The following is a 15,341-nucleotide window of genomic DNA, read 5'->3' as shown; positions in this document are numbered from 1 at the left end:
GAGACCGAATCAGTCCTGTTTTAGCATCAATCCACTGGCTTCCTCTTTTTGTTCATAAGGCTTTGTATGATTCAGTACCCCACATTTTTTGTTTTCAACTCATTTCCATTCCACAAATGCTACAGCTGATAGGTCATCTGAACAGCTCCTTTCAAATGTATCATGTGCTGTATTAATCAGTATAAGGGACATTGTGTCAGGGTGTGTGGAGATGAAGTAGGACCAAAGTGCATACAGGAAGACGGCAGTCACATGGTGAGTGAAGTAATGCTTCAATGGAATGAAACAGGAAACTTACAGGATGGAACATAGGCAGGTATACTGGCAGGAACACAGAGACATGGTACAGGGAAGTCCAAGAAAACATCTGAGTCAACAGGAATAACTAAACAATGAGACTACCCAAAGTTCATAAACAGGGAGGAAACAGATCTACAAGAAAATGGCCTGCACTTGAATAGTGCTTTTATTAAGTCATGAGAGACCCCAAATGCATTCCACTACAATCGTACTACAGTCATTCACCCATCCACACACACATTCCCACACTGACAGTGGTGGCAACAATGTAGCCACAGCTGCCCTGCAGCACACTGACAGAAGCGAGGGTGCAGTACACAGGCGCCACCGAGTCCTCTGACCTCCATCAGCAGGCAATGATGAAGTGTCTTGCCCATGGACACGACGGAGACAGACAGAGTGGGGGTTTGAACCGGCAACCCACCAGTACAGGACAAAACTGAACCACTGTTGCATGTTTGAAATACAAACTAACACATCCACCCTAGGAATCCGGGACAGTAACAAACACCTAAACAACAGAATCTAATAATTATGAATGAACTGAAATAAAGCAAGTGAAGAGCATGTCAGTGCAGAGAAAGTAAACAGAACATAAACTCAAAACCCAAAACACAGGCAGATTATGAGCAGCCTCCTACTGTCAACTGTTTCTTGTATTGATGCTTTTTCAAAAAAGACACTGAAACATACCTTTAATTGCATTTGTATTTCAAGTAAGTAGTTCTTTTTTGGGGGCATGTTGTCAGGCTTTCATACTTTTGTGTAATTTAGTGTTTTCCTTTGGAATTTGTGGTGTTGCTGAAAAGCACTTTGATCCATTCTGTTGCTTTACATATGAATGAAATTATGAATTATGAATGAAATTGATTGGAATATATTTAATGAATGCTGCTATTGCACTAAGCACAAGAAGAAACAGCCATCCCCTATAAATAAGTCACAGTGCATATAATGCAAAGCTTTGATTCAAATTGAAAGAATTAGTATTTGTCATGCAGTGATATTAGTTGGGGAATCAGGATCTTAAGTTCTTTTTCTTCATGTTGAGGACATCACTGTTTTAACGCAACCCCTATGTTATTTTTCTTACTGACAGCCAGTCAGTGAATAAAATCCTACTGACTAGCTGTCATGTATCATCCTTTATGTTGCTCTAGCTCTTTGACCTCAGTTTGAAACTGTTTTTCCCTGAAAACACGACATCCTTGGCTCTGAAGAAGCCCGGCGCTGCTTTGAATGTACCAGCTGCTTTAAATAAAAGCAGATTCTTCTCACCACTAATAATAGCTTTAAAACTATATACTTACACACTTGACTGCAAACTCCCAAATGGTAAGCTAAAACATACCATACTCTCAATGAACCATGTTTGAACAATATTTCTTCACAGAAGCTATCAGGGTTTGTGTTTAAAAGCAATGACCTTTTCATAAATGGCCTTACCAGTGCAGCTATGTAAATAGATGTATTTGTAGTAAATCACAATTGAATGGTATTTCATTAATTCTAAATGTCTTTCAACCAGTCTCATAGAAAAACAATATAAACTCAAGTCATTTTCACAACTGAAACTTTTTAAGCTTTCTGAGGTTACAGGACCCAGATGGTACATCTGATATAAAAGGCAGGTAATTTCAAGAATTATACACTTCTTGTTTGAATTGAAGCTCACTAGTAAAGACCCATGTCTCCCAAACAAGATGATCCTCATAAATCTCCTTCAAAACACATTTTATTACATTCCACTCACATTCGCTCAGCGGTAGAAAAAGTCTAATTGGGCCGGGAGAAATGCTGAGAGAACTCCTAGGCAGGAGATCCTAATATTCTTTTTAAAACGTTGCAAGTCAATGAGGTTGGCTAACATTAGGGTAATAAATGCAATTAATCACCAATACACACAAAAACCAGTGCTACATCTATAAGATTCACAGAAAACCAAACTTAACCATGTCTCTCTTTTCATTCTCTGCCCAACTTCACTGGTAAGCTTGTGTTGTCACTTGTTGGTACTTGTTGCCACGTTTGTGTCCACTAACAAGGAATTTGACTCTGGTCTTCAGTGCTCACATCATACCAACATTAGTTATAAATATATAAACTTTAGATTAAATAAAATTAAGAATAAAGATAATGCAAACAGGCTTATTTTGCTTATTTTTGTTTTATGCTTATTTGTGCTTATTTTTCTGCAGGAGTATAATGGCAGGTGGGGTTGGGTGATGTAGAATTGGCATTTGTGTTTTGGTTCAGTCAAGTAATAGAGGTCATTTTACTCCATTCATCCTTTTTTAATACCCGCTGAATTTATGTTGGGTCAAGGATAGAAAATGCAACAATGCATCGCATACTCACACCCAAGGGCAGTTTAAAGTGGCCAATTAGCATAAAACACATTCTTGAAATGTTGGAGGAAGCCAAAGTACCCAGAGAGAACCCATGCATGCACATAGAGAATATGCAACAACATGCAAGAACATGCAAACTCCGTTCAGTTAGGCCTTGTTGTTGCAAGGCCACAACTGTTTCCAAAATCTTTTGGTATACTGAAAAATTCAGAGTTCCTTTTACCAGAACTTACAGTGCTTTCACACCAAACCTTTCGTTACGCTTTGTACCATGCCAGATCACACCGGTGTGAACCCATCCTTGAAACGGCACGGTATATCCGAACCCTGGAGCGGTTTGTTTGCAGTGTCAATGCATGCCGGGCCAGCATACCAAAAGCAGGAAGAGAGGATGTAACGTAAGAGCAGTACATTTAAGTAGAAGAAGTAGAGGAAAAACAAAGTAAGAGCGTGAATCCGAAGATGAACACGTTTGAAAATGTCTCGTGGGGCAATTTGGAGTAGTGAAGAGGTGCAGGTGCACAACTACATTTAAAAAACGATAGTAGCAACGAAACACTGATGAGAGGAACTTTCTTCCTTGTGCTCTTTTCCTTCTCAATCAGTGCAATACTGCCCCGAAACAATTTGTTGCACCTGCATGACTTTCATTGGTCCGGTCTATAAAATCTCTGTGTGAAAACAAACCGGGCCAACTGAAGGTGTGAAACTTTTCACTTTTACTGATCCGCTCTGCACCAAACCTGCAGCTACTCAGCCATCGAAGCCCTTTCCATTTGCCCATTTGAGACCATTCCAGTGCTCCATACACAGGGTTCTTGAGCTAATCTGAAGGTCACTTGAAATTTGGAGGTCTACAACCACCGACTCTGCAAAACGTTGATAACTTCTGTGCACCAGACACCTCAGCAGCCGCTGACCCTGCTCTGTGATTTTGTGTGGCCTACCACCTAATGGCTCTGTTGAGGACATTCCCAATCCCTTTCACATTGTTGTTATACCACTGATTGTGGCCACGGATAGTATTGAAACACCAAAGTGAATGGTTTAGATGGGTAGGCGAATACTTTTGACAACATACTGTATGTATTTTCTCCTGTTTTAGTGCATGCTTATGGATGTCTTTAGGTAAAATCAGAATTTTAATATTTGCTGCACACAGGACCTAATCAAATTTACCAATAACAAGTACATACAGTGTTAGATGCGGGTGTAGCCTCTGGGTGTGAATACATGCCTACTGTTACACTGTCTTGGTCAAGGTTATCTAATGTGCTTTTAATAAACTACACTGGTAACTGTAACTGTCAGTTTGCCACATATCTCCAATTCTGTACTTGCTCTCAAAAAACAAGCGCACATGAGCTCTTGTTTTTTGGTGTGTGAGAATGAGGTAACCTTGATATGTTAGGGCTAGTGTGTTACTCTCAGGAGCTCCCTTACTGGTTCACCAGGTTCGGTCTGAGGATGTGCTGCTGCTAAAGCAAACCTTTTAAAACAGATACTGAAACAAGAAAAACTTTTTTGAAAAGTGTAAGATTTTTATTATTATCTCAGCTGAGGGAACCTTTTACCATAGAGAATATGTTAGGTTTATGTTAGATTGTACATTAGCTGAACAATTAACATAGTTTATGTTGTGCTTAATAGTTTCATATACAGGATATTGCATGTTTTACAGCTCCATTTCAGAAAGGAAATATTCCTGTAGATGTAAGTTATTAAACTTTTTTCACATAGTTCCAAGATCCATTATATGAACCATGATGTAGACATTACACAAATTACCTGCACATGGGGACACTGTCTATTTGTCTGTGTGTGACTTCTTTTACACAATCCCATTTTCCTCATCCATTCCTCAGAAAGCACAGTAATTCATTGTTTGACAGCTGTTTTCTTGAGCTTCTCACTTGGATCCTTGGGTGTAATTCCACTCACAAGGCCAGCTGGACATTTTCCTGAAGAGAGAGAAAAAGAGACAGAGAGAGAAACAAAAAAGAAAGCCCTACTGAGGCTGGAGCTGAAACCTTTGCCAACAAATAGCACAAATAATCCATTACTGGAGCTGAACTAACATGCATCTCCTCCAGTCTGGATTCACCTTTTTCTGTCCAAAACACATAAACCCAAACTCCAGTGGACTCATAATTGACTTGTACTTTTAATTTAATTACGCCTTGACAGATTTGGTTAGTTTTATGGACATCTTCATAAACACCTGTTCCTTTCTTTCACATCAGAAGGATACATTATATTTGCTCATGCTAACTGAAAATGTTTTACAGCCTACATGCTGCATGGACTAATACAGTGAACCAAACGTTTATTTTTAGAATCAAAGTGTTAACATAACACAAATTCTGTTTTAACATAAAATTATAAAAGGTCCACATAATCTTAGATGGATCAAAACACCTGGAAATATGCTTACATTCCCGATAGCTATCACTAGATAGGCATGTTAGCAGCATAAAGCTGAAGCTGATTGGAACGCCTTTGTTTGGTATGTGTATTTGCCCTGGTTAAAGGAAACTAAGGCCCTGTTGACAACTGGCTAATTAAGTTAGAAGTGAAAACAGACTATTTAAACGTGGCATTAAAATCCATTCTCAGCAATCAGGTCACAGTGACCTGCTTTACATTTAAACCCAGCCACTCCGCTCAGTCTGCAGTCAACACCATCAGCAATAAAAACAATACATAGGTCAACTGCACTATATAGATGGACATGGGTCTTTACCAGTGAGTTTTAGTTCAAAGGAGAAGTTATCTGCCTTTTATATCAGGATATACCATCTGGGCTCTGTTACCACAGTGAGTCTAAAAAGATTTCATTTGTGAAAAGGGCATTTGTTTATACTGTTTCCATATGAGACTGGTTAAAAAACATTTAGAATTGATCAAATACCATTTGTGATATAGTATATAGTTATATACTGGGCCAGAAGAAAGTATTTGCCCCCTTGTTTCAGATTATCAGACAAAAGTTATATCAAAGATAACCTTATAAATAAAAAAGCAATTGAAACCATTTTGCCCTTTGTGAAAAGTAATTGCCTACCTTAAATCATAGATGAGTGTGATTAATCATATTTTTTGCACAACTGAGTGGGTTCAGATCTAGCTACAACTAGACTTGATTAGTGCTTGATCCAATCAACAAACCACTTAAATGGAACCTGTATGACAACATGAAGAAGGCTAAAAGATTTCAGAAAGTGATAAACCATGCTCTTCTCTTAAGAAATTCAAGAACAGATAAGAAACAAGTCATTGAGCTCTATTTATTTGATATTATTTTCTTTAAAGGTGACAGTGCACAATAATCAACAGGGGGGTTTAGTCTATCAAGTGAATGTTCCAGATTTAGCTGTAAAAGCTAAATCTGTCACCTCAGGTCAAATTAATTAACTATCTATCTAGAAAAGTTTTCATTGCCATTCCAAAACTTTTTGGGACCAGAAAAACCACAGTGCGGCAAAAAATACAGTATGGAACAGTGGTGAACCTTGGCGTGGCTGACCTTTCAAATTTACTAGAATAATTTTCTGTTGACAGACAAAACAAAAATGCAACTCTTGAAAGGTGTGTATCATGACATCTGACAGACCATCATACAAACTGTCAATCATTGTAATGCTAGTGCTGCTTTACTTCTTCAGGACCTGTCATATTTGATGTTTGTCACCTTAATTTCAAGCTTGGATTATGCAGCAGGACAATGAGCCAAACCGCACCACCAAGTCTTCCTCTAAATGACTTAAAAGAAATAAATGCTCATCTTTGTTAATTAGCCTCTCTCCTTCAGTTGCCTGCATTCTCTATCTCTCACCAGCTGCTCTTGATTTCCCCCTGATTAGCTCCCATTTTTTATTGGTCCATTTTCCACCCTACCTCTGTATTTATACTCTGGTTTTTATTGTTCTCCACTGGTTCCTCCTGTTGACTACCCTTCTTCATGTTGGTTACCTCATCTGTGTTACACAATCCAACAGCTACCTGTAAGTCTATTAGTGTCATTAATAAAATAACATCTAATCACATACTCTTGTCTGCATATTGGTCCAGCAAACACCCTGTTTTATGACATTTTTGACAACCTCTGGCCATTGAGTTGTTAATGTTGTAGTTGCTGTTGATTTTTTTTTTTTTTAGCTTTTCCTGGCACTGCGGTGTATGGTAAAATCCATGGCCTGTCATTCTCTCCAGTACCTCATCGAACACTTTCTCATGCTGATGACATACGGCTGACCACGCTCATAGCCAATCAGTGAACAGCAGACTGTTCACGTCACATTTCAGCCCTGCTCAGCCCCGATGGGACCTGGTGACGAGCAGACACCAAGAAAGCCTCTACTGGGCAAGAAAAGTCAGTAATGAAAATGGTCACAAAACATCCTGAGTGGAGGGGAGCGGGCCAACACATTAAAACCACCTTCGTTTGCACATTACTGAGTCTGCCTGGGTATTTTTTTTTCTTTTTCAGACGCTTTTAAGTAAGATGAGAGATGATTGTGAGTGAAAATTGCAGTAAACTAATACTCAGACCAGCCCGCTTTGCACCAGCCATGCAATTTTAAAAGACAATTGAACTTCAATAAATTGTCTTCATCACATCTAGATTGCTAAATGCATTAACTTGCTGCTACGTGACTGGTTGATTTGTTATTTGTGTTATCAATCCACTAAACAGGTTTATCTAAAAAAGTAGCTGCTAAACACATACCTGAAAAGAAATCATGTCCTTAGAATATTTCCTCAGACAGGTGTTCAGTGACTTTAAACAACAGTGTCTGAATGAACTGTTTGCAAATCTGAAAAATGTTAGAGCCGCGTTTAAACTCTGTTTAAGGTAATCATCCAAAATCTCACATTTCTTTGGGATGGTAGAGGTGAGCTTGGAGGCTCAGTCTTCAAACCTTTAACCAGCAATTACCAATAATGTGTTGAGTAGAGCTGCGGATGTTCACAGGTGTCTTAGGAGATAATTCCAGCTTTGTTAAATGTCATAAAATGGCAGAACATGGCTTTAATAACAGTGTTGCTGTTGTAATTTGCACCTGCTCTTGCTTTAAGTTTCTTCACACATAAAGCTTACAGTTTGAACATTGTTAGGCCTTCACATTTTACTTATTCACCATCTCCTTTTTTAACTAAATTAAACTGAATACACTGCTAGAAACCACGGTTGGGTACAAGCTGAGGTCTTCAGGGAGCTTTTTATGAGTCTTGAGCAGAACCTGTTTTACAGTGATTTTCCCTTTCACTTCCTGTCTGGATGACCCAAACCTCTCCAGAGAGTGACCTGTAACACATTCACAACTGAGTTTGGACACCAACCCTGCCCTGCATTTGTAGACAGGATGTTTAACTGGACCACCTGGAGGGTCACTAGGAGGGAAGCCTGCAGCCTTTTTACCCAGATGGTGCAACAGAGCATTTTTTAAACAGTATACCATGACATTATAAAGTGTATCAGCTCTAAAATCAAGTTAGTTGAATTTTATGGTTCTGCTGCAGCTGACTGATTATGTGATTCTTTGTCAGTGTAATAAAAGCAATTGCATTTCAGCTTTACTGGATTTTAAACTTAATGTTTATGCTCTTATACTTTGGGAGGTCCCAGATTTTAGACGTACAAAGATGCAGGAGAACAGTGACACTGAGTAAAGCTGCTGTCACACTGTAAACTATCTTTCCATTTGTGTTGGTGTATTGAAAATATATGTTTTGCAGCAGATGTTGCTGGACAACAAGCTATGTTACATCTTTAAATTACATGTGCTGCTTTTAATTTGTTCTCAGCTTGATTAGTGTGTGTATCGGGATCAAGGGTGCAGTTTTCAACCACATCAGAATATTACTTTTACATGTTTTTTTTTTACCTCTATTTAAGGATTAACTATCTGGAAGTCATATATCAAAACTATTTGGATGCCCTCAAGGGGTGATAATTATTAGCAGTTTTAATAAGCAAGTACATCAACATTTCAGTTTCACTCTCAATTTCAAGCATCCTGCAGCCAGAGGTGAGGGAATCCTCATCAGTGCAGACACAGCATTTGCATATTATTCCATTACTTATAAATGTATCTCCTCAATGAAGCCATCTTTCGGTTTTCCAGCTGATGAAGATATTTTCTTGGTACAAACCAATAGGTATGTCAGTACACGGAGACACCCACAAATTTGCTCTGTATTCATGAATTCCACACAAAGAAGAATTTACACTTGAAAAGCCAACAAGTAGAGCAGTGATGAAGACTTTAAAAGTTAAGGGCTGCCAGGAGCTTCATTTTAATGTTTTATTGGCACAGAGAGCCAATTTTCAACATACCTCTACCTCCAAGTGTTCATTAAAGCTAAAATTACAATAGTTACAGGCTTATAAACTGCTCTATCAGAGCAGCTCAGCAGCCTGACAACCGGTCCCGCTTCCTGGGACAAACTTCCACACTCTAGCTATAGAGCAACACTCAGATCCAGAACTGCTGACCCAAAGCTATACTTACCAGGGATAAAGATAACAGTAATTATCAGGTCCTCCATCGTCATACCTGTACAAGCAGAATCCCTTCCCTGCTGGACACAGCTGCCCAGCACAGGTAAATACAACCCTGCCGCAGATGCTTTTATCGATGAGCATGGAAATATATGGCAACTGAACAACAGTATACCTCGCTCTAAAGCACTGATTGAATTAGACGTTATCTGTTTTTGGTTTTTTTATACAAAGAAAAAAGAAGTAGTAAACTCACTAGTAAACCTTGTTCACAGCTTATTTTACTTCAATTCAGTTTATTCAAATAGTCTAAAATTACAATGTTAAACATTTCAGGCTACTTTATATAAAACATGTCTAATTCAAATACTATTTAAATTGATTGATTTTAACTTGCGGAAAGATGAATCTCTGTCCCAGGGAACTGTCCCGGCTTAGGAAAAGCACCCCTACAGCATAATGCTGCCACCACCATGTTTACAGTGGGAATAGTGTGCTCAGGCCGATGTGCAGTGTTAAGATTTTCATCACTCTTATTTCTTTTTAGCACCTTCTTCCTCATAATTTGTCCCCTAAATGTTTTTTTTTTCGAAATGCAAATAGGTCTTCTTGTGCCTTTCAGAAATGGCCTTTGTCTAGCCACTTTTCCATAAAGCCCAGATTAGTGCTCAACTAATAGCATGCCTGTCAACAGGTTCTCTCACCTAAGCTCAAGATCTCTGCAACTCCTGCAGGGTCACCATGTTGGTTCTTTTATCTTATTGCTGGAAATAAAAATAGGAATTAACAATGTTAAGTGTTACAGTGTAGATAAACCAAATTTGACTGCTAGAATAAACTCCGGGCATCTTGCAGAGCTATTTTTCCATAAAAATAACATTTCTATCTTTATTCTTTTGTATAAGCATAGTTTGCCAAATGTTGGTGGGCTTAGCTCACTGTAGAAGTTTGTAAAGAGCAAATAGGGGTTATGAAATATAAAACATCGAATAAAATGAGTTGCAAGCATTGTAGCCTGGTCCCACTTTTATGATTTTCAATCTTTGTCATATTTTTTCTGCTTCTAAGATGTGTGTGCTGCAATGGAAATCCTGAATATTTCACTTCAGGCTCATTGTATTGCATCATTACAGAACTTCAAGTGCCAGTTTTGTTCTGTCTTTCCACATAGAGCTTTGGATGTATTTTTGAGGTTTGACCAGACTCAGTCTATTTGTTTTCCCTGCATCCAATCCCTTACACTAAAGAGCTTCCAGGCTCTAAGTACATAACACATAAATAATAGTAAATTTTCTTCCTGGGGTATATCTTCCAGAATCCCTCCATGCCTTACCTCTATGTCTCATGAGGTATTTGAAAATTCACTCCCGGTCCGGGTCAAGTCCTGGTCCACTTCACGCTGAGGCCCACATGTGACTGTTGTCTGTTGTTTTGGGATCCAGCAGTGCTGGTCTTGGAGTATTTAACTGCTGATAATTCCATAGAAATTCTGGGGAGTGAGAAAAGGAAACAGTGAATACTGGGCATGGACGTGAAAACGTGGGAGCAACAGAAAGAAAGAGAGCCACTTGGTGTCTTCATCTTGTCTGGTTGTGGTGTCATGTCAGTTTTTAAATAAACAGCATACCATTTTTTCTGGGGTTCACATTATTGCTGGTGTACGTTTCTGCCTTGTGAATCAGTGCATGATTCTGCCAGTAAACACTGCCATGATACATGGATGACCTGCTGGCTAACAGGCTGAGAATATAAGCCATGACATTAAAGTGAATCCAGCATTACTCCAAAAATTTAACAGCCGCAAATTACGTCCATACAACAGGCATTATGAACTGAACACAACAGCGATTACAAGAGTACAGTGCCAGTACATTTTGTCTTTTATTGAGAATTTATGTGATAGACAAACATAGGAGGGAAATTATTTTAAAATGTTTTATAATTCCCAGCCTGAGGTCTTTCTGCATGGAGTTTGCATGTTCTCCCCGTGCATGCCTGGATTCTTTCCGGGTACACCGGCTTCCTCCCGCAGTTCAAAACCATGACTGTTAGGCTAATTGGTCTCTCTACATTGCCCTTAGGCGTGAATGAGTGTGTGCATGGTTGTTTGTCCTGTATGTGTCTGTATTGCCCTGCGATAGACTGGTGACCTTTCCAGGATGAACCCCACCTCCCACCCACAGACTGCTGAAGATAGGCACCAGCTTCCCCGTGACCCACTATGGAAGAAGCGATAGAAAATGACTGACCGACTGACTGTTTTTATAATCACAAATCAGAAAAATGTGGTGTGTACTCACATTTAGCTTCCTGACTCTGATACCCATAAAAATTGAGCCCACCTGTGTTTAACGTTATCTTACTATATTGGTACATCTCAAAAAATTTGATAATTGAGAAAAAGTTTAGTTTTTTGTCCCTCATTGAAACTCTTATTTTATAGATTCACTACATAGAGGGAAATGTATACGCCTTTATTTATTGTACTTTTGATGATTATGGCTCACAAATAATGAAAATTCAGGGTGTCAGAAAATGAGAATATTGTGAAAAAGTGATACATTGGAAACTCATGGTGTCACATCCTAATCAGCTAACAAACTCAAAATACCTGCAAGGTTTCCTGAGCCTCTAAATGGTCTCAGTCTGGGTCAGTAGGCTACACAATTAAACATTTTCAAATTTTTGGAGACGTACCTGTATAATCCAACTTTTATGTGAAGACCTCAGAGAATATTATTAAACAAGCAGCATCACGAACAACACAGCAGAAATCATTAAATCTGTGGAGAAGTTTAACCAGGGTTATGTTCTAAAATAGTATCCTAAGTTTTAGAAATCTCACAGATGATATGGTGTAGAGGTATCCCTGCTTTAACACACCTGATGCAGTACAGCAAAAGCTGGTAACCAGCCATTAAATTAAATCAGGTGTGTGGATGCAGGGAGACATCTAAAACATACAGGACAGTGTGCCTTGAGGATCAGGGTTGAAAACCCCTGGTATAGAGAACTATGTGACTGAAAACTAACAAAACATATTGTCCTGAACACACCATCCTTACTGTAAAACATGGTGGCAGAGTAAGGATGTTGAGGTGCTTTTCTTCAGCACAAACATGCTGGCCAGAGTTCATGGGGAAATGGGTGAAGCAAAATACAAAGCAATGCAGGAAGAAAGCCTCTTAGAGGCTGCAGCACACTTAACACTGGGGAGGAAAATTCACCTTCCAGAAAAACCGCCCTAAACATGTAACCAGAGATATGATGGAATGGTCTAGGTTGAGCCCCAAGTCTTGTCAAGACTCTGTGGCAAGACTTTACAATTGATCTCCACAGAATCTGACTGATCTTGACCTATTTTACAAAGGAAATTGGGGGAAACAATGATGTCTCCACTAGAGACATACCCCAAAAGAATTGTGCTGTAAATAAAGGTGATGATGGAATGTATGGACTCATTTGGGCTACATACAAGTGCACAACACACTTTTCAAAATTAGTTATTGAAAACTCATGCATCTTTTTCCTTTAACTTCCCAAATATGTACTATGTCATGTTGGTCTATGACACAAAATCCCAATAAAGTACATTGAAGTTTGTCATTACAACATAACAAGATGTGAAAAAAGTCAAGTATAAATACTTTTGGCCAGGCTTTATAGTTAACCTGTGGAGGGATTAAGCTGTACCTTATTTTTGCAACAGAATTCAGCAGTTCTGCCTACGTTCAGAGACTAACCTGGTGTGTCCTGATGGCTCCTTTGGCCTGTTCTTCTGCTCTAACCACATTAGAGTGCGAACAGGCGTCAGCTGACTGTGTGAAGATAATCAGAATCAGAAAAGCTTTATTGCCAAGTACGTTTTTGGACATACAAGGGATTTGTTTTGGCGTAGTCGGTGCAATACAATACAAATTAAACAGTATAAACATATCTACAATATAATATAAATATATGTGCACAGTTTCAAGTGAGTGAGAGTAAGTATAGAGCAGTATAAGATGCAAGAGCAATACAACAGTGCAGGTGATCATTGTGCAAGTAAAGCAGGAGTCCAAGCTGAGCGTTAATGTAACGCATAGAGTTACAGGTTACAAGTGTCCTGTCAGCAAAAAAAAAAAGGGGGGGGGGAGGGAGAGTGTCAGGGTGGTTTCTGGGCTTTGTTAACAAGGCTGGTGGCAGATGGGAAAAAACTGTTCTTGTGGCGTGAGGTTTTGGTCCGGATGGACCGCAGCCTCCTGCCAGAGGGGAGAGTCTCAAAGAGTCTGTGACCGGGGTGGGAGGGATCAGCCAGAATCTTCCCTGCCCGCTTCAAGGTCCTGGAGGTGTACAGTTCCTGGAGCGACAGTAGACTGCAGCCAATCACCTTCTCAGCAGACCGAATGACATGCTGCAGCCTGCCCTTATCCTTGGCTGTAGCAGCGGCGTACCAGATGGTGATGGAGGAGGTGAGGATGGACTCAATGATGGCTGTGTAGAAGTGCACCATCATAGTCTTTGGCAGGTTGAATTTCTTCAGCTGCCGCAGGAAGAACATCCTCTGCTGGGCTTTCTTGATGAGGGAGCTGATGTTTGGCTCCCACTTGAGATCCTGGGAGATGATGGTTCCCAGGAAGCGGAAAGATTCCACAGTGTCAATTGTGGAGTCACAGAGGGTGATGGGGGCAGGTGGGGCTGGGTTCTGCCTGAAGTCCACAACCATCTCCACTGTCTTTAGAGCGTTGAGCTCAAGGTTGTTCTGGCTGCACCAGTCCAACAGATGGTCCACCTCCCATCTGTACGCGGACTGGTCACCATCAGAGATGAGTCCGATCAGGGTGGTGTCGTCCGCAAACTTCAGAAGCTTGACAGACTGGTGACTGGAGGTGCAGCTGTTGGTGTACAGGGAGAAGAGCAGAGGAGAGAAAACACAGCCTTGGGGGGAACCGGTGCTGATGGTCAGGGAGTCAGAGATGTGCTTCCCCAGCCTCACGCGCTGCTTCCTGTCAGACAGGAAGTCAGTGATCCACCTGCAGGTGGAGTCGGGCACACTCAGCTGGGAGAGCTTCTCCTGTAGCAGAACTGGGACGATGGTGTTGAAGGCAGAGCTGAAATCCACAAACAGGATCCTGGCGTAGGTTCCTGTGGAGTCCAGGTGCCGGAGGATGAAGTGAAGGGCTAGGTTGACTGCATCATCTACAGACCTGTTGGCTCTGTAGGCAAACTGCAGGGGGTCGGTGATGTCTTTTAGGTGTGAGAGCACCAGGCGCTCAAAGGACTTCATCACCACAGAGGTCAGGGCGACGGGTCTGAAGCCATTAAGCCCTGTGGTCCTTGGCTTCTTGGGAACAGGGATGATGGTGGAGGACTTGAAGCAGGCTGGCACATGACATGTCTCCAGTGAGGTGTTAAAAATGTCTGTGAAGACTGGAGACAGCTGATCAGCGCAGTGCTTCAGGCTGGCTGGTGAGACAGAATCCAGACCAGCAGCTTTCCGGGGGTTCTGTCTGAGTTTGTTTACGTCCCTCTCCTGGATGGAAAGAGCCGTCCTCGGCGTGGGTAGGAGGCTGGTGGGGGGGAACTTCAGGGTGGGAGTTGGAGGTGCCAAGGCCCCTCTTGAGGTTGGAGAGATGGGGGTGGTGGATTGTGGCTGCAGCTGTTGGGGGGCGTTGTGGGGGATGGTTGCAGGACTGTCCCTTTGTCTTTCAAAGCGGCAGTAGAACTCGTTCAGGTCGTTGGCGAGGTGTCGGTCGTTGATGGAGTGGGGGGCTTTCGGCTTGTAGTTGGTGATTTGCTTGAGCCCTTTCCAGACAGACGCAGAGTCGTTGGCTGAGAACTGGTTTTGGAGCTTCTCAGAGTACAGTCGTTTGGCCTCTTTCACTGCCTTGCCAAACTTGTACTTAGCCTCTCTGTATATGTCTTTGTCCCCACTCCTGAAGGTCTCTTCCTTATCCAGTCTTAACCTTCTGAGTTTAGCTGTGAACCAGGGTTTGTCGTTGTTGTAACTCACCCTGGTGCATGATGGTACACAGCTGTCCTCACAGAAGCTGATGTAGGAAGTCACAGCCTCTGTGTACTCGTCCAGACTGTTGGTAGTAGTCCTGAACACATCCCAGTCTGTACAGCCTAAACACGCCTGGAGATTCTCCACAGCCTCACTGCTCCACTTCCTTGTCGTCCTCACAACAGGTTTGCAGAGCTTT

General features: G+C 41.0%; 1 long non-coding RNA gene across 1 annotated transcript; it reads right to left on the bottom strand.

The window, feature by feature from the left end:
• Positions 1-4,209: 4,209 nt before the first annotated feature.
• On the bottom strand, positions 4,210-12,976 carry LOC124866246. Its single transcript, XR_007037761.1, has 3 exons — positions 12,900-12,976; positions 10,490-10,645; positions 4,210-4,612 (listed from the first exon to the last, which is right to left on the bottom strand). It is a non-coding gene; the product is annotated as an uncharacterized LOC124866246 (long non-coding RNA).
• Positions 12,977-15,341: the final 2,365 nt, after the last annotated feature.

This window comes from Girardinichthys multiradiatus, chromosome 3 (genome assembly GCF_021462225.1).
Source record: "Girardinichthys multiradiatus isolate DD_20200921_A chromosome 3, DD_fGirMul_XY1, whole genome shotgun sequence".
Taxonomy (NCBI): Eukaryota; Metazoa; Chordata; class Actinopteri; order Cyprinodontiformes; family Goodeidae; genus Girardinichthys; species Girardinichthys multiradiatus.
Note: the sequence above shows the minus strand (reverse complement) of the source record. Positions and strands in the feature narration are given on the sequence as shown.